Consider the following 17,660-nt stretch of genomic DNA (forward strand, 5'->3'; position numbering starts at 1 on the left):
TTTTTTTTTTTTCCTCACGCTGCTATCTGCAGTTGACACAAAAGACTGCGATTTCCTGCGGTTAAGTGCATATAGCTGCGCTAAATCGCACCTGGACGCATTCAATTCTATTTTTTCTATTCGCACCAAACCGCATGCAACGAAATCGCAGCTAAACGTTGTGTGTGAATAGGAATAGGAAAGCATTGTGTGCTTTTAGCTGCGGTAGAAAACTAGAAAATCCGCAGCTAAAAGCACCATTCTATCCGTCCGTGTGAAAGGGGCCTAATACAATTATTGCAGGGACCCCACTGTGACTGGTTCTCTTTTGTTGAGGGCTAGCAGAGTAGCAGTATAGGAGAAGGAAGGATACTAGGGTTGTCCCGATACCACTTTTTTAGGACTGAGTACAAGTACTCGCCGATACCGAATACCGATACTTTTTTTTAAATGTGTCCCCAAATGCAGCCATGTCCCCCTACAAATGCAGCCATGTCCCCCTACAAATGCAGCCATGTCCCCCCACAAATGCAGCCATGTCCCCCCACAAATGCAGCCATGTCCCCCTACAAATGCAGCCATGTCCCCCCACAAATGCAGCCATGTCCCCCTACAAATGCAGCCATGTCCCCCCACAAATGCAGCCATGTCCCCCCACAAATGCAGCCATGTCCCCCCACAAATGCAGCCATGTCTCCCCCCATATCCAGCTATGTCCCCCCATATGCAGCCATGTCCCCCCCATATCCAGCCATGTCCCCCCCATATCCAGCCATGTCCCCCCCATGCAGCCATGTCCCCCATATGCAGCCATGTCTCCCCCCATATGCAGCCATGTCTCCCCCCCCATATCCAGCCATGTCCCCCATATGCAGCCATGTCTCCCCCCATATCCAGCCATGTCCCCCCCCTATGCAGCCACGTCTCCCCCCCATATCCAGCCATGTCCCCCATATGCAGCCATGTCTCCCCCCCATATCCAGCCATGTCTCCCTTACCTGCATCCCGCTGCCGCCGACTGATTAATACGCGCGGGGAACATTACAGCTTTCATTTGAATAGCTGTAATGATTCGCGCCGTGCTGCGTATAGACACTCCCCCTTGCTCGGGATTGGACAGTTCACCCGAGCAAGGGGGAGTGTCTATACGCAGCGCGGCGCAAATCATTACAGCAATTCAAATGAAAGCTGTAATGTTCCCCGCACGTATTAACCAGTCGGCGGCAGCGGGGATGCGGCGTAACGGCGGCGGCGGGGGGGGGGCAGTATTCTATTTCGGTATCGGGGGTATTTGCGGGAGTACGAGTACTCCCGCAAATACTCGGAATCGGTCCCGATACCGATACTAGTATCGGTATCGGGACAACCCTAGAGGATACATTTATTAATTTTAGGTTAGGGGTCTGATTTTTGCCATTCTAAAACTAATAGAATTTATATATGTCAAAGACACAATTTATTGGTTGACATCAGTTGACTTTCCGGAGGCCAAAAATCCAGACCTCTGGATCTAAGGGGATCCAATATAGATAAAGTGCTGAGTAGCCACATCATTAGTGACAGAGGTTAAATATTAACTCAGCAAATTAAATAGCTGCTCCTGCTGAGCATGAATGACAGGGACACTCGAATGTGTCAGTGACGGAAGAGTGCCGACAGAATTCACACTGCAGAAGGCGTTACGTATCTTTAACCATTAATAGACTTGCTGTGCGAAGACCCCCATCAGAGATAACGCCAGACCTCCAACACATAGACACGTCAGGCAACTATCTGTGTTGGCCATAACAACCAATGAAGAGTTATGCCGCGTACACACGACCGTTTTTCAAGACGTGAAAAATAAAAAAATGTAAATTGATCATTAACCACTTAAGACCCGGACCTTTAGGCAGCTAAATGCCCAGGCCAGTTTTGCGATTCGACACTGCGTCGCTTTAACTGACAATTGCGCGGTCGTGCGACGTGGCTCCCAAACAAAATTGGCGTCCTTTTTTTCCCACAAATAGAGCTTTCTTTTGGTGGTATTTCATCACCTCTGCAGTTTTTATTTTTTGCGCTATAAACAAAAATAGAGCGACAATTTTGAAAAAAATGCAATATTTTTTACTTTTTGCTATAATAAATATCCCCCAAAAACATATAAAAAAAAAATTTCCACAGTTTAGGCCGATACGTATTCTTCTACCTATTTTTGGTAAAAAAAAAAATCGCAATAAGCGTTTATCGATTGGTTTGCGCAAAATTTATAGCGTTTACAAAATAGGGGATAGTTTTATTGCATTTTTATAATTTTTTTTTTTTTTAACTACTAATGGCGGCGATCAGAGTTTTTTTTCGTGACTGCGACATTATGGTAGACACTTCGGACAATTTTGACACATTTTTGGGACCATTGTCATTTTCACAGCAAAACATGCATTAAAAATGCATTGTTTACTGTGAAAATGACAATTGCAGTTTGGGAGTTAACCACTAGGGGGCGCTGAATGGGTTAAGTGTGACCTCATATGTGTTTCTAAGTGTAGGGGGTGTGGCTGTAGGTGTGACGTCATTGATTGTGGTTCCCTATATTAGGGAACACACGATCGATGACGGCGCCACAGTGAAGAACGGGGAAGCACACAGCTCTCCCCGTTCTTCAGCTCCGGGGACCAATCGAGGGACTCCTGCGGCAATCGGATCCGCAGGTCCTGCGGCCGCGGTGACGGAGCTTCGGACCGGGTCGTGGGCGCGTGCCGCGAGCGAGCGCCCGCAACACACGGCTGGGCAATTAAAGAGAACGTACCTGTACGTGCTTGTGCCCAGCCGTGCCATTCTGCCAAAGTATATGTGCAGGAGGCGGTCCTTAAGTGGTTAAAAATGATTGTGTGTGGGCTCCAGAGCATTTTTCTCGACGTGAAAAATGGGCATTAAAAATTTAGAACATGCTCTACTTTTTCTCTTCGATTTTCATGTAGTCGTTTTTCACATGGTGAAAAATGGTCGTGTGTAGGCTTTAACAGCGGGGGAAAAAAAACGTGCATGCTCAGAAGCAAGTTATGAGACGGGAGCGCTTGTTCTGGTAAAACTAGAATTTGTAATGGAGATCGCACATTCATCACGCTGTAACAGACTGAAAAGCGCAAATTGTCTCTCACCAAACATTTACTAACACGAAATCAGCAAAAGCAGCCCAAAGGGTGGCGCCATCCGAATGGAACTTCCCCTTTATAGTGCCGTCGTAAGTGTTGTACGTCACCGCGCTTTGCTCCAGCATTTTTTTTTCACGATCGTGTGTATGCAAGGCAGGCTTGACAAGAATCAGGTCGACAAAACCATTGGGCTAGATTCAGCAAGAATTTACGCCGGCGTATCTATTGATACGCAGCGTAAATTCAAAGCTGCGCCGGCGTATCTTCTTTCTGTATTCAGAAAGCAAGATACGCCGAAATTAGGCTAAGATCTGACTAGCGTAAGTCTCTTACGCCGTCGTATCTTAGTTGGATATTTACGCTGGCCGCTAGGTGGCGCTTCCGTCGATTTCAGCGTAGAATATGCAAATGAGATGGATATGCTGATTCAGAAATGTACGTGCGCCCGGCGGATTTTTTTTACGCCGTTTGCATAAGGTTTTTTCCAGCGTAACGTTGCTCCTGCTATATGAGGCATAGCCAATTTTAAGTATGGACATCAGGCCAGCGTCGAATTTTGCGTAAGTCGTTCGCGAATAGGGCTTTGCATAAATTACGTCCACGTCGAAAGCATTGACTATTTGCGACGTGATTAGGAGCATGCGCACTGGGATACGTTCACGGACGGCGCATGCGCCGTTCGTGAGAAACGTCATTTACGTGGGGTCATGTTTTCTTTACATAAAACACGCCCACCTCCAATTTGAATTTGGCGCGCTTACGCCGGCAGATGTACACTACGCCGCAACTTAGGGCGCAGGTTCTTTGTGAATCCAGCCCCAGCCTCACTAAGTTACGGCGGCGTAACGTATCTAAGATACGCTACGCCCGCACAAACTTACGGCGGGCTTTCTGAATCTAGCCCATTGTTTTTTTTCCATGACATTAAAAACTGTCGTGTGTACGCGGCATTGGAACTTTCTCAATAGATACAAAGGAACACAAACTGACAGCACTGATGTGGTGAAAAGAAAACATTCCTGCTGCAGGGTAGCTTGTCCTTGAATCAATGTAAAGTTCTCTATGGCTTTGCAGCTTGACTTGGTGTAGGGACCAAAACATCTCCTGCTGCACTAAAATAACACACCGTGCTGAGACTTCATTTTTTTCTCAACATTTTAAGTTGATATCTGAAAAAAAGGCTACAGCGTATAAGAACAGTTTACATCAGCCCAGTGTTACCAACCGTCAGTATTTTTACTGGCAGCCAGTAAAAAAATGGGCACTTTTCTTCTGCCAGTAAGAGGAAAGGTTGCCCGTAAAAAATATGGCAGCGACACTCGGCTCGGAAACTGCGCATGTGCAGTTCTGGTCCGGAGGCGGTCGAGACCGTCCAAGTGCCTTCTACAGTGTGTTCAGGCAGTGCCGGCAGGGGACGGGACTGGTGGAGTTGGTGCCTGAGAGTGTTGTGTGATGTCGTGGTGCAAGGGTGGCAAGTGGAGTGGCCGGAGCCTCGTGTGCAGATCTGAGGGACGGGAGCAAGGCAAACCAGGAACAGGACTGTCATTGCTGTTTGGAGTGGAGGGACCACCTGGTGTGGAGAGAAACTGTCACTGTGATTCCAGAGGGGACGTGTTCCGTTGGGGATCTTTGCTGCTGCACACTGCTGTCAATGCTACTGTGATGCCGCGTACACACGATCATTTTTCGGCATGAAAGAAAACGTTGTTTTTAAAAAAGTCATTTAAAATGATTGTGTGTGGGCTGCACATCGTTTTTCAATTTCTGAAAAAAAAACATTCGAACATGTTTTAAAAAATTTTGTTTTTCGGGTTGTAAAAAATGATCGTGTGTGAGCTAAAACGACGTAAAAAAACCTGGCATGCTCAGAAGCAAGTTCTGGTAAAACTACCGCGTTCATAATGGACAAAGCACATTCATCACGCTGTAACAGGCAAAAAAGCGCGAATCGTCTTTTACTAACACGGAATCAGCTAAAGCAGCCCAAAGGCGAATAGAACTTCCCCTTCAGAGTGCCGTTGTACGTGTTGTACGTCACCGCGCTTTGTTCATCATTTTTGAAAAACGATGGTGTGTGGGCAACGTCGTTTTTAATGATGAAGTTGGAAAAACGTTGTTTTTTGGACATGCTGAAAAACAACGTTTTCTTTCATGCCGAAAAATGATCGTGTGTACGCGGCATGAGAGTCAATTTCGTGTTTGTGTGCCGCCCATTCTTGCCCTCCTGAGTTCTGTCCCTGAGCTACCTACTTACCATGTCGAAAAAAGAATAAGAAATATGGGCCAGATCCACAAAAGAGATACGACGGAGTAACTGCTGTTACTCCATCGTATCCCTTGTCCTAACTTTGGAACTGATCCACAGAAGCAGTTTTCCAAAGTTAGGACGAAGATCCGGCATGTGTAATTGAATTACACTGCCGGATCTTAGGATGCAGTACCGCATCCGCCGCTGGGGGCATTTTGCGTCGAAATGCCGCTTCGGGTATGCAAATTAGGACTTACGGCGATCCACGAAGCTATTATGCTTCGTTTTGTCGCCGTAAGTTTTATTTTGCAAGTGCAAAATTAGGGCTGCTTTTACACCATGTAAAAGCAGACCCTTCTTCCTCGCGCCGCGTTTTTTTTTCGATTTTGATTTTTTTTTTGCCGCCGTATCTTTTTTTTTCACGACGCAACTTTATTGACCCGTCGCGATCCACAAAGCCCGACGTAACGTAATTTCGCGCTATGCCCGTCGGGAAAATGACGTCACGAGCATGCGCAGTACGGCCGGCGCGGGAGCGCGCCTCATTTAAATGGGATTCGCCCCCTGATGATGAGGAACGCCTTGCGCCGGCCCGATTTAAGTTACTCCACTCAAAATTTCTAGGTAAGTGCTTTGTGGATCGGGCACTTAGGTAGAAATTTTGCGGCGGTGTAACTTAAATCGGCATATTTAAGTTAAGCCCGTTTTTTGAGGATCTGGCCCTATGTTTTTTGCCTTAATATCTACCTTAAATCACACGTCTAATTGCATTGTGTACTTATTTGTAGCCGAAATACTGAAATTTGTACGTAAAACTGTAATTTTGTAACTTTTTGAAATGCCAGTAAAAACGTGGCTTTGCCAGTAAATTTTTTGAATGTCGTGTCAGTAAATTTCAATCTGGTAGGTTGGCAACACTGCATCAGCCTTCATTCTCAACCAGGATTCTGTGGAAACCTATGCGTTCCACCAGTGGTGGCTAGTGGTTCTTCAAAGCAGAAGTAAACCCATTGACTTAACAGTTTCAAAAAACAGTTACATTCCCAACCTGTGCCGGGAATGTAACTGTCACATTGGTTGAGCTGTCAAACCATCCAATGGCTGGTGTAATAACTAATCATATGTGCAGCATCATGGCAGTTGAAGATTACACAGGCAAAGATGGCAAATTCCATGGCTGAAAACAATAGGAGGGTTTACTTCCACTTTAACATGTGGCCAACTGGCCTCCCATGTGATGGTGCCTGCATAGTTACAGGTCCAACACCAATATTGGCAGAGCCACAGGCATGGTGACTGTTATGCCCCGTACACATGATCGGATTTTCCGTAGGAAAAACCTTGGATGGTTTTTCTGACGGAATTCTGCTCAAGCTTGGCTTGCATACACACGGTCACACAAAAGTTCTCTAAACTTTCGACCGTCAAGAACGCGTGACATACAACACTAAGACGAACCGAGAAAATTAAGTTCAATGCTTCCGAGCACGTGTCAAATTGTATCAGTATTTTGCGCGTCGGAAGAGAGCGGTGCGGGCTTCAGAACAAGCCCAGGATTCGGTGACCCATGGCAAATTGTTATTCGACCCCCGGGTTGAGAACCTCTGATTTAAAGGTTTAGTTCAGGTAACCCCCAGCCATGCTGTGAGCTGAATGGGCGGCTGGGAAGAGGCTAAGTGGGCGGCCGCGGCCCGCGGGCTTCAGGAACAGCCCAGCTTGGCGGCCGTAAAAAGACAGAGAGAGGTGCGGGCTTCAGGAACAGCCCAGGATTCGGTGATCCCTGGCAAATCGTTATTCGACCCCCGGGTTGAGAACCTCTGATTTAAAGGTTTAGTTCAGGTGACCCCCAGCCATGCTGTGAGCTGAATGGGCGGCTGGGAAGAGGCTAAGTGGGCGGCCGCGGGCTTAAGGGACAGCCCAGCTTGGTGGCCGCAAAAAGACAGAGAGAGGTGCAGGCTTCAGGAACCTCCTTCTGGTTCCGGCTCTACTTCCACAATCCACAAGGGTAGCATTATTCACAAAGCACTTGCTCCGTAAGTTGCGGCGGCGTAGCGTAAATTGTCCGGCGTAAGCCCGCCTAATTCAAATCGGTAAGATGTGGGCATGTTTTATGCGAAACCATCGTGGCCCCGTGTAAATGAAGCTTTTTACTAACGGCGCATGCGCCGTCCGTGAAAGTATCCCAGTGCGCATGCTCCAAATTAACTTGCAAAAAGCCAATGCTTTAGACGTGAACGTAAATTACGCCCAGCCCTATTCGCGAACGACTTACGCAAACGACGGAAAATTCAACGATGGCCCGACTTCCATACTTAACATTGGCTGCGCCTCATATAGCAGGGGTAACTTTACGCCGGAAAAAGCCTTACGTAAACGGCGTATCTGTACTGCGACGGCCGGGCGTACGTTCGTGAATAGGTGTATCTAGCTGATTTACATATTCTAGGCGTAAATCAGCGTACACGTCCCTAGCGGCCAGTGTAAATATGCAGTTAAGATACGACGGCGTAGAAGACTTACGCTGGTCGTATCTTAGACAAATTCTGGCGTATCTGATTCTTTGAATCAGGCGCCAAGATATGACGCCTCACACTCAGAGATACGACGCCGTATCTGGAGATACGCCGTCGTATCTCCTACCTGAATCTGGCCCTTAATATTCTATGTTTGTGTGGTACAGACCCATACCTCCCAACTTTGCAGAATGAGGGGCGGATGAGCATACCCCCCAAACAAAGTTGTTGAGAGGGGGGGGGGGGGTCGGCATCAAAGTTGTTGAGCGGGGGGGGGAATTTCGTGGATCAGAGTTGGTGAGCGGGGGGGTCGTCCGCGGATCGAAGTTGTTCAGCGGGGGGGGGGATTACCATTAATTGCGGGACCGCGGGATTTACCACGAATCAAGGTAATCGCGAGGAGGGGGAGGGAAATCGCGGGGCAATAGCACTGCTCGCGGGACCGCGGTATTCAACCGTGAGTCACGGAACTTTCCCACAAAATCCGGGACGGTATGCAGACACTTGTACGCAGGAATGATTGCTGTGTTCATATAAAATTTGGTTGTCCTGGCCTACAACCATATTGCTAATTATGGAAGTTATCGGTTTCTTAGGAGCAGTACAATTTCAAGATTGGCTCATCAGTAACAGGTCCTCTTCATGTGCTCTGTAGACCCTGTAAATAGATGGAGCAGGTTTCATGCGAATAGGACAAGTCGGCCTTTGTGGTCTCCAATGAAGGCCAGTAACGGTTATAAGCGCTCTTATGAATAAACAAGGTCAGCTGAGAGTTGAGGATTCAATAACACGCTTCCAAGAATCTCCCTCTGATCCATGTAGCGAAAGGCCTGTGATTCACATATTACTCACATTACTCTGCGCAGACAGCGGAAACAGACTTCACCGTCACACATCGGCAAACCCGAGAATGTAATTATCATGTTAAACAAAGAAAATTGTCAGGGGGTGACGGGCACAGTAATTATCGCTATAAAAAGGCCACGCGAACCGTTATCTGTATCAGCACTACAATAGGGAGAGTAACATCTCCAAGAAGAACTTTCCCTTAATACAATGCAGAATGGTTCTTCAAATTATAGGCCTGCACACCTAAACTCACGTATCTAGAATGCTAAAGGGGAATCGGGGTGACTTCATTCTGACTTCCCACCTATGCATTTTTTTGGTGCGTTTTTAGTTGTGCAGAAACATACGAAAGTCCATTTAACATGGTTTCCTATGGGTCACATTCACATCTGTGCATTTTATGGAAAGGGCCAGGGACCAGCAGATCTTAGGCTGCAATTCCAGGCTGGCCGCTAGGTGGCGCTTCCGTATTTTTACGCTAGGAATATGCAAATGAGGAGTTACGCCGATTCAGAAACGAACGACCGCCCGGCGCTTTTTTTTTACGTCGTTTACGTTCAGCTTTTTCCGGCGTATAGTTACCCCTGCTATATGAGGGGTAGCTAATGTTAAGTATGGCCGTCGTTCCCGTGGCAAGTTTTGAAATTTTACGTTGTTTGCGTAAGTCGTTCGCGAATACGGCTGGACGTAATTTACGTTCACGTCGAAACGTCCTTGCAACGTCATTTAGAGCAATGCACACTGGGATATATACACGGACAGCGCATGTGCCGTTCGTAAAAAACGTCAATCACGTCAGGTCATCACACATTTACATAAAACACGCCCCCCTTTCCACATTTGAATTACGCTGCCTTACGCCGCAACACATACGTTACGCGCGCGGTAACTAAGGGCGCAAGTTCTTTCTGAATAAAGAACTTGCGCCCAAAGTTAGAGCGGCGTAACGTATCGGAGATACGTTACGCGGGCCGGACAGATACGCCATTGTATCTGAATCCGGCCCACAGTCTTTTGATCTTGATACCATTGCTGCTAAAAAAAACTATTTTGACTCTTGGATGAATACATTTGGATTTGTGATCTTTCATGGACATTTAACTTCTTTTATTTGTATTCAGATGAACTGGACTGGCTGTTTCCTTTATGTCGGATGTGGTTGATGAAGTATTCGTAATATAACAGAAAATTGCGCTAACCCAACAAAAAATAAAGTAGTGATGAGTCAGAAGGCTGCAGCAAACGGTGTAAACACAAATAAGATACAAAAGAAGAAAAAACTGCGCCAACAACTAGCAATCAAGCTAGATAAATAATAGACATAAAATAACCAAACATATAAATCAATCATGTGAAAAAAGTCCCAAAAGATGATAAATCTCGTTGGTGTCAACATCCGTGAGAACCACATGGAAAGCCTCTTACCAGAGTGACAAGTATAATCAGCATTAAAAAGGTATGGTCTCCGTCCGTGGGTTAAAACACAGGATCCAGATGCTCCAGGAATGAATCGTCCAAACGTGGGATCGCTATCTCCTTCACAAATGTGGTCCGTGGATCATAGATAACAGAAAACGGACCATAGCATAATACCGTTTTTAACCATTTATTTAAAAAAAATAGTTGTACTTACAAAACATAGATTTCATAAAAGCATGTAAAAAGATGCCGGCCGGCACTATAGGAGCCCTTCATCCTTCACATCGAATGTGGGTGTTGTCACTGCACGCTGTCTCAGACGCGTTTCGTCATAAGTTGACGTTTTCAATGGGGAAGTATATAATTTTGATGGATCTATTTTCATATATTTGTGGATTCTTTGATGGAGTGACAGAAGTGCTTCCTATAATAATATTTATTACATTTGATTTCCATTTGCTGTGAAGGCTGCTGGAATGATTTGGTTCTTTGGCTATATGCTAGTCAATGGTAAAAAAAATAATAATATTGTAATTAGTAAGCGCAGTGGCAAGGTGTTTTATGATGAGCTGTGTATGAGCCGCAGTGTATCTAGTTTTATGTAACAGGTAGAGAGTATCCATGGATAAATTTGGAAATTATATTGCAATCCGTAGGCGCAGCAGTAGGTAAAATGTGTGTTATAATGAACTGCGGCTGTAATACAGTGGAACCTTGGATTACAAGCATAATCCGTTCCATCAGATTGCTCGTAATCCAAAGCACTCGCATGTCAAACCGAGTTTCCCCATAAAAGTCAACGGAAATGAAAATAATTTGTTCCGCATTGACTTCTATAGCATGCAATACCGTATGTGGCCAGAGGTGGGGGGGGGGCGCCGGAGAGCCTAGGAAAGACTCTGGGACAGCTCAGCTGAACTCTGAAAAGCTTGGGAACTGAGTATTTCCGAGTTTTTCTGAACGGCTCCGGCGCCCCTGCACCTCAGGCCAAATGCGGTACTGCACACCGCTGTAGCTTGAATCCTGCTCGTTTTTTTTTTTGCGAGACAACACTCTCAAACCGAGTCAGGATTTTCAAACAAGAAAAGCTTGTATTGCAAAACGCTCATTAACCGCGTTACTCGCAATCCGAGGTTTTACTGTATATAAATGGATGGAGGGCTTGTCTAGGACAGTGATGGCGAACCTTGGAACCCCAGAAGTTTTGGAACTACATTTCCCATGATGCTCCACTACACTGCAGAGTGCCTGAGCATCATGGGAAATGTAGTTCCAAAACATCTGGGGTGCCAAGGCTCACCACCACTGGTCTAGGAGATCATTTCAGTGATGGTCACCTGACATCCCACAGCAGTCACTCCTGTTCAGGCCTCTTACAGATGGGTGGTAAGCCAACTGGAAGGGAGCCATTTATTGTTTTGTGTAGAAAGTGCAATAACCCATACAGTGCCTTGCGAAAGTATTCGGCCCCTTGAACTTTGCGACCTTTTGCCACATTTCAGGCTACAAACATAAAGATATAAAACTGTAATTTGTTTGTGAAGAATCAACAAGTGGGACACAATCATGAAGTGGAACGAAATTTTTTGGATATTTCAAACTTTTTTAACAAATAAAAAACTGAAAAATTGGGGTGCAAAATTATTCAGCCCCTTTACTTTCAGTGCAGCAAACTCTCTCCAGAAGTTCAGTGAGGATCTCTGAATGATCCAATGTTGACCTAAATGACTAATGATGATAAATAGAATCCACCTGTGTGTAATTAAGTCTCTGTATAAATGCACCTGCACTGTGATAGTCTCAGAGGTCTGTTTAAAGCGCAGAGAGCATCATGAAGAACAAGGAACACACCAGGCAGGTCCGAGATACTGTTGTGGAGAAGTTTAAAGCCGGATTTGGATACAAAAAGATTTCCCAAGCTTTAAACATCCCAAGGAGCACTGTGCAAGCGATAATATTGAAATGGAAGGAGTATCAGACCACTGCAAATCTACGAAGACCTGGCCGTCCCTCTAAACTTTCAGCTCATACAAGGAGAAGACTGATCAGAGATGCAGCCAAGAGGCCCATGATCACTCTGGATGAACTGCAGAGATCTACAGCTGAGGTGGGAGACTCTGTCCATAGGACAACAATCAGTCGTATACTGCACAAATCTGGCCTATATGGAAGAGTGGCAAGAAGAAAGCGATTTCTTAAAGATATCCATAAAAAGTGTCGTTTAAAGTTTGCCACAAGCCACCTGGGAGACACACCAAACATGTGGAAGAAGGTGCTCTGGTCAGATGAAACCAAAATCGAACGTTTTGGCAACAATGCAAAATGTTATGTTTGGCGTAAAAGCAACACAGCTCATCACCCTGAACACACCATCCCCACTGTGAAACATGGTGGTGGCAGCATCATGGTTTGGGCCTGCTTTTCTTCATCAGGGACAGGGAAGATGGTTAAAATTGATGGGAAGATGGATGGAGCCAAATACAGGACCATTCTGGAAGAAAACCTGATGGAATCTGCAAAAGACCTGAGACTGGGACGGAGATTTGTCTTCCAACAAGACAATGATCCAAAACATAAAGCAAAATCTACAATGGAATGGTTCACAAATAAACATATCCAGGTGTTAGAATTGCCAAGTCAAAGTCCAGACCTGAATCCAATCGAGAATCTGTGGAAAGATCTGAAAACTGCTGTTCACAAACGCTCTCCATCCAACCTCACTGAGCTTGAGCTGTTTTGCAAGGAGGAATGGGCAAAAATTTCAGTCTCTCGATGTGCAAAACTGATAGAGACATACCCCAAGCGACTTACAGCTGTAATCGCAGCAAAAGGTGGCGCTACAAAGTATTAACTTAAGGGGGCTGAATAATTTTGCACGCCCAATTTTTCCGTTTTTTATTTGTTAAAAAAGTTTGAAATATCCAATAAATTTCGTTCCACTTCATGATTGTGTCCCACTTGTTGTTGATTCTTCAAAAAAAATTACAGTTTTATATCTTTATGTTTGAAGCCTGAAATGTGGCAAAAGGTCGCAAAGTTCAAGGGGGGCCGAATACTTTCGCAAGGCACTGTACGGATTGCACAGATCAGTAAAACACTGATGAAGAGGGGACCCCCCCTGAAACGCGTCAGTTGTACAGATCTGGATGGCTTATTCCCGAGATCAGCAGGGTCCGCCAATATTGACTTTGGATCATCTTGATGAGCTTGTGATAGACAGCCGTTTGTGATAGACATATCCATATTATTTCTTCAATAAAAGGTTTAAAAAAAGGCAATGCTCTAGGCTGGCACACCCTCCTTTTTTGCTTTTACAGATCAGTAAGTGAATGGTTTCTGTTTTTTTTTACACAAAAAATTGTCTCCAAGTAAACTCCCAATATTACAATTATTTTATTATAAAAAAATACAGTGCATACACACCGGCAAAGACAATATATACAGCAAAACAGAGAAGGTGCCACACAGTGTGACTGAGACCACAGCCCATCATGTGACGGCAGTACAGACTTGAAACTATACAACAGCAGGACAGACAAGCAGGAGTCATATCTATTAAGCAATGTAGTGCGACGGCTTAATCCCCCGGCAAACAGCAGCTTGCCAAGTACCGCAAACCATAACAGCCAATCAGATTTTGTTAAATTAATGTGAAACCTGACTGGTTGCCAGAGGTTACTGCACTTGGTGAATCCTCTCTTTGCTGCTTTATTAGATGAGTCTGGAGCAACGGAAATATAGAAGGGGAAACGGACACAGAATCTGGTGCAGCTCTGTATAGAAACCAATCAGCCTCCAGGTTTGATTGTCCAACCTTAATTAAACAAGCTGAAGTTAGAAGCTGATTGGTTACAATGCACAGCTGCACCAGATTCTGCGCGCTCCAATTTTAGTAAATCCCCCCCATAGTGTTTTTACCCCCAGTAACTAATCAGATGCTTGCATTCCAAAGCTGTCCATACATTTTACAACCTGATTGTACAATCTCCTCTAGGTCTGTTTCACACAGACTTCAGCTTAGATAAGAGCAGTGTGACCAGCCAGCTTTAACAAAGAAGAGCTTTCAGCAAGCTTTGTAGAAGCTTTTGAAGTACCATTCAGGCTTCAGTTTGTAAATTTTGAACACAGATCCTAATGGGAGTGCTGATTGCCACTTTAAAGAGGAAGTAAACCCCCCGAAGAAGAAAAAAAAAAAAAAAAAAAACACTCTGCAAGACAAAAGCATAATGAGCTAGTATGCATAGCATACTAGCTTATTATGAATTACTTACCTGAGATCGAAGCCCCCGCAGCTACCCTGGTTCCTCTCCTCCGTCCCCGCCATCTCTCTTCCGCACATCGCTGTGACTGGCCGGAGCCGCGATGACGTCACTCCCGCGCATGCGCCGGCGGTGATGGCATGAGTCCATTAACGGCACTCTCAGTGCGCCTGCGCCGTTGTCTACGGCACGCGTGCACCGTAGACATCGGTGCCGTATTTTTTTGCAAATATCTCCTTAACCGAGTGACGTCATCGCAGGTCCGGACAGTCACAGGGCCGGAGCCGCGATACATGGAAGAGAGATGGTGGTGACGGAGGAGGGGAGTGAGGAGCGCTGCGGGGGCTTCGATCTATAAATATTTATTGCACCTACAGGTAAGCCTTAATCTAGGCTTACCTGTAGGTCAAAGTGGTCTGTAAGGGTTTACAACCACTTTAAAGCGGAGCTCCACCCTAAAGTGGAACTCCCGCTGATTGGAACCCTCCCCCCCTCCGGTGTCACATTTGACACCTTTCAGGGGGGAGGGGGGTGCAGATACCCGTTTAAAGACAGGTATCTGCACCCACTTCCGGCAGACCGTCACCTCCCGTTGTGTTCTGGGAACACTCGGCTCCCAGAGCACAGCGGGAGCCAATCAGCAGGCGCAGCGCGACTCGCGCATGCGCCTTAGGGAACCGGCCAGTAAAGCCGGAGCGTTTCACTTCCTGGTTCCCTCACCGAGGATGGCGGTGGGGCAGCAGAGTGACAAGCGATCGCTCGTCCTCTGCTGCGGACGCCGCTGGACTCCAGGACAGGTACACGTGTGCCGATATTAAAAGTCAGCAGCTGCAGTATTTGTAGCTGCTGACTTTTAATATTTTTTTTTCCACGGACATCCGCTTTAAGCAAGCTGCTAGCAGGCTTGCTATAAGCTTTAAGTCCTGAAGCCTGCTAGCAGCTTGTGTAAAGTGGCAATCGGCATTCACAATAGGATCTGTGTTCAACGTTTACAAACTGGAGCTAAATAGGACTTTAAAATCTTCTACAAAGCTTGCTGAAAGCTCTGGAAATGCTTTGGCAAAGCTTGCTGGTAACACTGCTCTTATATAAGCGGACGCCTGTGTGAAACGGGCCTTAGATCCACAAGCAGCTAGGTAGTACAAAAGAGTGACTGGACATGAATTGAATGGATTTTTTTCAGGTAGACCCTCACATGTTGGTAAATCCAATGGAAATAAAGACCATCCAATCAAAGTGAAACCTGCAAGGACAGTGTTAGAGTACTTATACATGGGCTGTTGGAGACCATCCATCCATCCATCCGCCCCGACTGTGAGCAGAACATTCTTCTGCCTTAGCGGTTTAATGAGTCCTGCAGACACGGTGCATCCAAGCTGCACATAGAATTCAGTGTTTTGCAGTGGAAAACATCTGAAAAGTGCTTGCTCTCCACTCAGCTCAGCAATTACAGTAGAACTATAGGGAAACGTTTTATTTCTCATTTCAGGTAGAGTAAAAGAGGGTTAGAACCCCTGTTGGTTCATTTTTTTGTCATCTGTGCCCCATTGGGGAGATTTGACGATGGGACAGGAAGTGAAGGCAAAACAGGAAGTGAGAAGAAATCTCTGCAAATTAAAGTGGAGTTCCACAAAAAAATGGAGCTTACGATTTTTGGAACCCTCCCCCCCCTCCGGTGTCACATTTGGCACCTTTCAGCTGGGGAGGGGGTGCAAATACCTGTCTAATACAGGTATTTGCACCCACTTCCAGGGAGAGACTCCCACGGGAGTCACTCCCCCCCCCCCCCCGCTGCCTTCTGGGAAACACACTAGTCCCAGAAGACACTGCTCCCCATTTCCCAGGAGGCAGCGCAAGGAGGAGAAGAAAGAAGACCACCGTGGACGAGGAAGTGGCAGATTAGGACGATCTGCCTAGTAACAGCCACTTCTGGTAAGTTTTTTTTCCTAATTTTTTGTAGCCTTTTTGGCTATTTTTTAGGGTGGACCTCCGCTTTAAGTGTTAGTACACCTTTTCAGAAAAAACAAAAAAAAGGTGAACACTGTACACCAGTTCCAGCCCCCCCCCCCTGTCCCCGCTGTACTCACCTCCATGGGTGGCGAGTTATCACTGAACATGCAGCTGGTCAAGCCGTCTTTTCCCTCTTCTTTGTTGGGATTCCAGGATGGATCAGAGTGATTTTAATTGGTCAGCACCAGCACAGAGCATCACTCTGATCTGTCCTGGAAGCTCTGCAAAAAAAGAGGGATAGAAGCAGGGATTGTAAATCCCTGGACTGCTACACGGGCTGTATGGGCACTGACAGCTCCGCAGCCATGGAGGTAAGTACAGCAGGAACTGGGGAGGGCGTACAGTGTTAGGAAAGGTAAACTAACACTTTGAGGCAAAAGTAATGCCTGAAACAACCAGATTCCAGCAGTCAGCTACTGCAGACTATAAAAGAAAGTGGTTCCCTGGTTGCTATAGACAACAGAAACACTTTGACTACAACCCTCATTATGGGGCAGTCCCCTTTTTATGGTCTGTGACAAGACCCAGACGTTCTGCATGGCATCAACCAATCCTGCTGAAATCTTAGACTGCATGGGCATGGACATTTTTTTGGGGCCAACATTGAAGAACCTTCATCAGATATGACGATACGGTCAGAAATGTTCTGCTGTCAGTGTCCCCACTGGGGAATCTTACTCTCACTTCCTGTCCTGGTAAATGAATGTCCCCAAGGACAGGACGTGATAGAATATCTCTCTCTGATAGGGATAAAAGCACATTTATATAGTAGGGTGGGGGAGAGATCAGGTTTATTTTCTGTGTCTTCCTGTCCCAGCGATAATCACACACTCTCATGTCGTGTCCTGGTGTCACTGGGACAGGAAGTGAGGAGAAAAGCTCTCCATTGGGGACACAGAGATCAACAAAATCTTGACAAACCTAAAAAAGCCTATGCTGTGGGCTGGGCTTCCTAATATTCTCACTTAACCAGCGTTTTAAATATTTTTTGGTTCTGCTCAGTGCATTCAATGTTCTATATAAAATACAATCACGTCATGGTTCAGCTACAAAGACTTGTAAAAAGGGCGGGAGAGAAGGGCAGCAGACATCAAAATGCCCATAAATAAAATGTACAGCATTGCGGAACAGGGCCTTGCCACCATCAGCGCCTTTCCATAGGCCGCCAGCATTTCCCTGAGTCGTATTAAGGCCATAATAGAATTATCAACTCAATTCAGAGCAAGTTCATGTTTTTTTTTCTGTGAAC

This window comes from Rana temporaria, chromosome 3 (assembly GCF_905171775.1).
Source record: "Rana temporaria chromosome 3, aRanTem1.1, whole genome shotgun sequence".
In the NCBI taxonomy this organism is placed as follows: domain Eukaryota; kingdom Metazoa; phylum Chordata; class Amphibia; order Anura; family Ranidae; genus Rana; species Rana temporaria.